This window comes from Mobula birostris, chromosome 13, assembly GCF_030028105.1.
Source record: "Mobula birostris isolate sMobBir1 chromosome 13, sMobBir1.hap1, whole genome shotgun sequence".
Classification (NCBI taxonomy): domain Eukaryota; kingdom Metazoa; phylum Chordata; class Chondrichthyes; order Myliobatiformes; family Myliobatidae; genus Mobula; species Mobula birostris.
The window spans coordinates 57924772-57933326 of record NC_092382.1 but is presented as its reverse complement, the minus strand read 5'-3'; the positions used below and the strand labels follow the sequence as shown (position 1 = coordinate 57933326).

General features: G+C 45.6%; 1 non-coding gene across 1 annotated transcript; it reads right to left on the bottom strand.

Annotated features, from left to right (window-relative positions):
- Positions 1-1329: 1329 nt before the first annotated feature.
- trnae-cuc (transfer RNA glutamic acid (anticodon CUC)) lies at positions 1330-1401 on the bottom strand. Its single transcript has one exon. It is a non-coding gene; the product is annotated as a tRNA-Glu (tRNA).
- Between the last annotated feature and the right edge of the window lie 7154 nt (positions 1402-8555).

Here is an 8555-nt window from a genome sequence, read left to right as displayed (position 1 = left end):
ATGCAGAGCAATGGAATCACGTGGTACTTTCATCACCGGGACACATGTGCAAACAAGAAGAGTTTGATCAACCGCCAGCAGGCGGAATCAGAATGGACAGAGGCATGTTGACTGTCCTTTTTCTAATGAAACTGTCCGGCTGGTGCACATGCAGATGGATGGCAAAGAGATCAGATGAAGAGACTTACTCGAGCGCTAAATGGACACAGAATATTGTCATTAAACGGTCTTTGATCCCAGCGCTAAAGCAGACCTGATTAATGAAACATTCCAACAGTTCCAGTGCAGGCACCAGGAATGATCGACTCACCCCAATCAACATACACAGATTCCTCAGAGTGAAAGCAGCAGGGCATCCTTTGAGGGAATAGAGAGACCAAGGAAGGACTTAGTTTGGGACAGCAGGAAAAGACGTAGCAGATGAAATGCAGTGCAGAGAAATGTATGGACATGCACCTTGGTAGAAGGGATGATAGAGTAGACTACTTTTTTAAATGCAGAGAAACAAAACGAAGGCGCTAAGGAACTTCAGAGTCCTTGTGCAGGATTCGCTGAAGGTAATTTTGCAGGTTGAGTTTGTGGTGAGGCAGGCAAATGCGATATCAGCCTTCATTTCAAAAAAACAATACAGTATAAAAGCAAAGATGTAATTTTGAGACCTTATGGCCTCATGGAGCATTGTGAGCAGATTTGCGTCCCTTATCTTAGAAAGCATGTGCTGCCACTGGAGAGGGTTTAAAGGAGGTTCATGAAAATGATTCCGGGATTGAATGGCTTCTCATATGAAGAGAGTTTGATGGCTCTGGGCCTGTGGTGTCTGGAATTCAGAAGAATGAGGGGTGACCTCATTGAAACCTATGGAATGGGGAAAGGCCTTGATAGAGTGGATGTGGAGGGGATGTTTCCTGTGGTGGCAGAGTCTAAGACTAGAAGACGCAGCCTTAGAATAGAGGGAATACTTTTTCAACGGAGATGAAGAGTAAGTTATTTAGCCAGAGTGGTGAATCTGTGGAATTTGTTGCCACGAGCAGCTGTGTAGTTCAGGTCTGTATGTATATTTAAGACAGATGTTCATAGATATTTCATTGATCAGGATGCAAAACGGTACAGAGAGAATGGGGCTGAGAAAACAATGGATCATCCATCATGAAATGGCGAAGCAAACCTGATACGCCAAGCGACGTAATTCTACTGTATCATATGGTCCTATGATCCTGATTCAGGAGGATGTAGGCAAAAAAGAGACGGAAATGCTGTTGTTGTTACAGTAGGTTGGTAAACACGGTAAGTTACAGTGAGTACAATAAATTATAGTAAGAAATATTCTAATTCCCTGACCGGGAATCGAACCCAGGCCGCGGCGGTGAGAGCACCGAATCCTAACCACTAGACCACCAGGGAAGCTGCAAAAATGCTGCACTCAACGATAGACAACTACCCAATAAGGAAATACAAATTAAAATATACATAAATAATTAAAATGAAGAAATAAGTGAGCTGTACCGTCATTGAAACAATGGGTTGGGGAGCCAGTTCAGTGATGGACTATCCACTCTGGTTTATTTTCAGTAAAGGGTGAGAACCACAGAACCATAGAACCATAGAACATTACAGCACAGAAACAGGCCTTTTGGCCCTCTTGGCTGTGCCGGACCATTTTTATGCCTAGTCGCATTGACCTGCACCTGAACCATATCCTTCCATACATCTCTCACGCATGCACCTATCCAAGTTTTTCTTAAATGTTAAAAATGAGCGCGCAGTTACCACTTTCTCTGGGAGCTCACTCCACACTCCCAACACTCTCTGTGCAAAGAAGCCCCCCACCCCCAATGTTCCCTTTAAACTTTTCCTCCTTCACCCTTAACCTATTTCCTTTGTTTTTTTTTTTCTCTCTCCTCTAACCTCAGTGGAAAAAGCCTGCTTGCATTCACTTTATATATACCCATCATAATTTTGTATACCTCTATCAAATCTCCACTCATTCTTCTACGCTCCAGGGAATAAAGTCGCAACCTATTCAACCTTTCTCTGTAACTCACTTTCTCAAGTCCCGGCAACATCCTTGTAAACCTTCTCTGCAGTCTTTCAACCTTATTAAATTCCTTCCTGTAATTTGGTAACCAAAACTGCTCACAATACTGTACTCCAAATTCGACCTCACCAATACCTTATACAACCTCAGCATAACATTACAACTCTTATACTCAATACTTTCATTTATAAAGGCCAATATACCAGAGGCTTTCTTTACGACCAAATCTACCTATGGCGCCACTTTTAGGGAATTTTGTATCTGTATTCCCAGATCCCTCTGTTCTACTGCACTCCTCAGTACCCTTCCATTTGCCTTGTATGTTCTAACTTGGTTTGTCCTTCCAAAGTGCAATATCTCACACTGGTCTGTTTTAAACTCCATCTCCCATTTTCAGCCCATTTTTCCAGCTGGTCCAAATCCCTCTGCAAGCTTTGAAACTCTTCCTCTCTGTCCACTACACCTCCAATCTTTGTTCAACAGCAAATTTGCTGATCCAACTTACCACATTGTTATCCAGATCATTGATATAGATGACAAATAACAATGGACCCAGCACTGATCCCTGTGGCACACCACTAGTCACAGGCCTCCACTCAGAGAAGCAATTCTCCACTACCACTCTCTGGCTTCTTCCATTGAGCCAATGTCTAATCCAATTTACTACCTAACCATGTATACCTGGCGACTGAATCTCCCTAACTAACCTCCCATGCCAGACCTTGTCAAAGACCTTACTGAAGTCCATGTAGACAACATCCACTGCCTTCCGTTCATCCACTTTCCTGGTAACTTCCTAGAAAAACTCTAATAGAGTTGTTAAACATGACCTACCACGTACAAAACCATGTCGCCTCTCCCTAATAAGTCCCTGTCAATTCAAATACTTGTAGATCTTTCCTCTTAGTGCTCCACCCAGTAAATTACCTACTACCGACGTCAAAGTTACCGGCCTATAATTTCCCGGATTACTTTTACAGCCTTTTTTAAACAACGGAACAACATGAGCTATCCTCCAGTCCTCCGGCACTTCACCCGGAGATACCGACATTTTAAATATATCTGCCAGGGCCCCCTGCAATTTCAACACTAATCTCCTTCAAGGTCCGATGGAATACCCTATCAGGTCCGGGGGATTTATCTACTCTGATTTGCCTCATGATAGCAAGCATACTCCTCTTCAACCTGAATAGATTCCATGACGTCACTACTTCTTTGCCGTATTTCCATTGACTTCATGCAGTTTCCTTACTAAATACAGACGCAAAAAAGACGTTTAAGATCTCTCCCATTTATTTTGGTTCTGCACATAGCCGACCACTCTGATCTTCAAGAGGACCAATTTTATCCCTTACTCTCCTTTTGTTCTTAATATACCTGTTGAAGCTCTTTGGATTATCCTTCACCTTGACTGCCAAAGCAACCTCATGTCTTCTTTTAGCCTTCCTGATTTCTTTCTTAAGTACTTTTTTGCACTTTTTATACTCCTCAAGCACCTTATTTGCTCCCTGTTTCGTATATATGTCATACATCTCTCTTTTGTTCTTTATCAGAGTTCCAATATCCCTCGAGAACCAAGGTTCCTTATTCTTATTCACTTTGCCGTTAATCCTGACAGGAATATACAAACTCCGCACTCTCAAAATTTCTCCTTTGAAGGCCTCCCACTTACCAATCAGATCCCGCTCCACCATCTGCTCTGGCACTCTGGTTCCCATCGCCCTGAAAATCTAGTTTAAATCCTCCCCAACAGCACTAACAATCCTCTCTGCAAGGATATTAGTCCCCTTGTAGTTCAGGTGTAGCCCGTCTCTCTTGTACAGCTGCCACCTACCCCAAAAGAGGTCCCAATGGTCCTGCAATCTGAAACCCTGCCCCCTACGCCGTTGCCTCAGCCACGTGTCCATCCGCCAGAGCATCCTATTCCTACCCTCACTGGCACGTGGCACAGGTAGCAATCCTGAGATTACCGCCCTTGAGGTCCTGCTTTTCAACTTCCTACCAAGCTCCCTATACTCACTCTTAAGGACCAGCTCACTCTTCCTTGCTATGTCATTGGTACCGATGTGCACCACGACATCCGGCTGATCACCCTCCCACTTCAGAATGTCATGCAATCGATCAGAGACATCCTCGACCCTGGCACCCGGGAGGCAATAAACCATCCTGGATTCTCTGTCACGACCACAGAACCTCCTGTCTGTACCTTCAACTATCGAGTCTCCTATCACTACCGCTCTCTTCTTCTTCCACCCTCCCTTCTGCACTGCAGAATCAGACTCAGTGCCAGAGATCCGGCTGCCGCAACTTGTCCCAGGTAAGTCGTCCCCCTAACAGGTCCCAAATCGGTATACATTTTGTTGAGGGGTATAGCCGCAGGAGAACCCTGCTCTGCCTGCCCCTTCCCCTTCCCTTGCCTGACGGTAACCCAATTACCTGTGCCCTGCTCCTTTAGCGTAACTACCTCCCTGAAGCTACTATCTATTAACTCCCCATTCTCCCGAATGTTCCGGAAGTCATCCAGCTCCTGCTCCAGTTCCCTAACGCGGTTTGTTATGAGCCGAAGCTAGATGCACTTCTTGCAGGTGTCGTTGTCAGGGACACCGAAGGGATCCCTGACTTCCCACATCCTGTAAGAGGAGCATTGCAACATCCTGTCTGGCATTCTCTCTACTCTAAACAAACAAAACAAAGCTTACCGGAACCGACCCTCGCCTCTGCCTGTTCACGCCGAAGCCTGTTGAGCTAAAGCCGTCCCATTCTGCTCCCTCTCACTCCACTGACGCTCTCTTCGCTGCCCGCTGTATATGGTGGTCTTTTTTTTCCAAACCTTTGGTGCTCTACGTTACGCGCCCGTGCAGTCTAACCTCTTTTGCCCGAGCAGTGGAGAAAATAAACTTCTCTCCGAGATTCTTTACTCCCTCGCTCTCGGCCGCTTACTCCTCACAGATTCTATATACTCCGTTCCCCGCCACGTCCATCGAACTTGTCTGCAAGATGCCACTCGAGTTCAGAAAGCGCGATAGTTACTGATGCGGGTTTTGGGAGACAACATCCACCTTTAATTTGAAAGTTAAAAATGATTTGGCATATCCAGGTGTATAAGGAAAATCACGTTTTATAAATATGATCAGGTGTTTTGAACATGTAGCAAGAGGTCTTACAAGGTCTCAGATGGTAAGCTAGCTGAAGGATGAGAATACGTAGGTCCGTTGTGAGTTGGACAATTGCATACAACGTAGGCCCTCTGAGAAGATTCACAGGAAACGAGGGATGTTATTCTGAGAGGAGACCTGCAGGTGGAATGATCAGTAAGTACGCAGTTGACACCAGAATTGCTGGTGTGGTCGATAGTGAAGAAAATTGGGAACTGGGTCAACAGGGAAAGCAGGTTACAGAATGGCTCAGGCATGAAGAATGTGGTGCAAATGGACAGTTAATCCGGGAGAGAACTTATACAGATAATGGATACCTTTAGATAAAGCCAGATGGATCCCTGAAATTGGAAACAGAGACAAAGAGAAGGTGAAGGAGCTGTATGACCCATTGACCTGAAACAGTAACATCATTGGGACCCAAAGTCGGGATGTCACCTTAAAACACTTCATCACGTTGGTTAGTCCACACCTGTCTGCTTGTGTACATTTGTGGTAAGTACAATATTGAAGGGGTATGATAAAACTTGGGAGGCTGTAGAAAAGAATCCCATGAGAGAAGGAAGTCATGGTGCAGATACGGGAGATCCTCTGTTGAAAACTATAGGCATATATTACGGGTCGTATCTCTGACGCCTCTGCTCCACACTCGCTCGGTTAAACTCAGCCGATTTTTTTGAGGGGGGACCGGTTTACTGATGATGGGAGCAGCCCCTTCATTAAAGGGACTGCTGTTCCACTCTCAGGAACATTTCCCTCAGCTTTCTGTTATATCTTTCAGTCAGGAGTTCCGGTTCGTTGCCACTGGCGGATTCGACAGCCCGGCCCCGTGAGGCCAATGAGGACGCTTTGGATCCTCCGCCTTGTTTCCTGTTAAACGCCGCTTCCTACATGCTTTCCACTACTAACTAGCTCCTAACACCGGCACTCAGTAATCACAGCACTGGCCTGCACACCCATTCTGACTTCGATTCCCCGTGGCCAAACTGCATGTTGTCAATACACACACACATAGTGACCGCGGTGTGGCTGGATTGGGAGCCCAGATCTGGAAAGACTGTCTGGGGCCCTGAATGGTGGTAAGGGAGGAAGTGTAAGGGCAAGCCACTAAGCACATCTTTCCCTCCCCCTACCTCTCTCTGCTTTCCGCAGGGATCGCTCCCTACGCGACTCCCTTGTCCATTCGTCCCCCCCATCCCTCCCCACTGATCTCCCTCCTGGCACTTTTCCCTGTAAGCGGAACAAGTGCTACACATGCCCTTACACTTCCTCCCTTACCACCATTCAGGGCCCCAGACAGTCCTTCCAGGTGAGGCGGCACTTCACCTGTGAGTCGGCTGAGGTGATATACTGTGTCCAGTACTCCCGATGTGGCCTTCTATATATTGGTGAGACCCGACGCAGACTGGAAGACCGTTTTGCTGAACACCTACGCTCTGTCCCCCAGAGAAAGCAGGATCTCCCAGTGTCCACACATTTTAATTCCACATTCCATTCCCATTCTGATATGTCTATCTACGGCCTCCTCTACCATAAGGATGAAGCCACACTCAGGTTGGAAGAACAACACCTTATATTCCGTCTGGGTAGATCCAAACTGATGGCATGAACATTGACTTCTCTAACTTCCGCTAATGTCCCACCTCCCCCTCGTACCCCATCCGTTATTTATTTTTATACACACATTCTTTCTCTCACTCTCCGTTTTCTCCCTCTGTCCCTTCTGACTATACCCCTTGCCCATCCTCTGGGTTCCCCCCCTCTTTTCTTTCTCCCTGGGCCTCCTGTCCCATGATCCTCTCATATCCCGTTTGCCAATCACCTGTCCAGCTCTTGGCTCCATCCCTGCTCCTCCTGTCTTCCCTTATCATTTTGGATATCCCCCTCCCACTCCCACTTTCAAATCTCTTACTAACTCTTCCTTCAGTAGTCAAAGTCACACTTTATTGATCCTGGGGGAAATTGGTTTTCGTTACAGTTGCACCATAAATAGTTAAATAGTAATATGTAAATTATGCCAGGACATAAGTCCAGGATCAGCCTATTGGCTCAGGGTGTCTGACCCTCCAAGGGAGGAGTTGTAAAGTTTGATGGCCACAGGCAGGAATGACTTCCTATGACGCTCTGTGTTGCATCTCGGTAGAATGAGTCTCTGGCTGAATGTACTCCTGTGCCCACCCAGTACATTATGTAGTGGATGGGAGACATTGTGCAAGATGGCATGCAACTTGGGCAGCATCCTCTTTTCAGACACCACCGTCAGAGAGTCCAGTTCCATCCCCACAATATCACTGGCCTTACGAATGAGTTTGTTGATTCTGTTGGTGTCTGCTACCGTCAGCCTGCTGCCCCAGCACACAACAGCAAACACAATCGCACTAGCCACCACAGTCTCGTAGAACATCCTGAGCATCGATGATGGAAAAGGAAGGTTTTATGCTGGAGCAGTAATCCACATCCCCCAACATTGAAATAAGTCAACCTACCTTTTGAAAAGGGTTCACAATGTTGGGAAATGTCATGAGAATACATAGATATCTTTAAGTAACTCACCAGTACATGCTATTGTTATGAATTGTACTGAGAAAGGGAATAGATTTATCAAGATTCTGTCAAGGGGGAGACCACTGGTCTTGTCCAGAAGAAATGACAAGGCAGAAGCTTAGAAATTGTGGTTTCACTACTTATCACAATTGTTCTTTTTCTATTTTCCCTGTGAATGATCAGTCCTTCTGACAATATACATTGGTGGAACAGACATATTATATCGCAACAGGAGCCACAAGTTATACCAAGGGATGGAAACAATGCCCTTTGGAATGTCACAACGTCGCCATTGGGACTGTGGCTTTAGATAAGACCATTGGAGGATGAACCTTGCATCAGTCAGCAGGAGGCAGAGTAATAAAGGAGAACTTCAAGATCCAACACACTGATACAGATGAATATCTGCGGGGCTATGTTGCTACTGAATTGCCACCAATTCCTCACTTGACTGCAGACTGGATAAATGTTGCTGAGGAGGCAAGGGAGATAATGCATCAATGGACTAAACACACTAAGCTTATTAAACACACGCTGGTAAGGCAAATGAACTATTGAGTTACCCAGGCTTTTGGAATTGGGGGACAAATGTTTAAATACATCCATGGGTAAGAATAGTATCACATGTTGCTGTAATACTAATTTTATGTACCTTAATAATTGTATTGCTCAATGTATGTCAACTGAAAAGCCGGAAGGCTGAAATAATGCGAAAAATCGAGGGCAACGCTTTTTTGAAACAGCAGGGGCCATTGTCACTATACAGTGTGTGAACTTAGTTGGTAAATGTCAATACTTTTATAGAATATAAGTGTTGCACA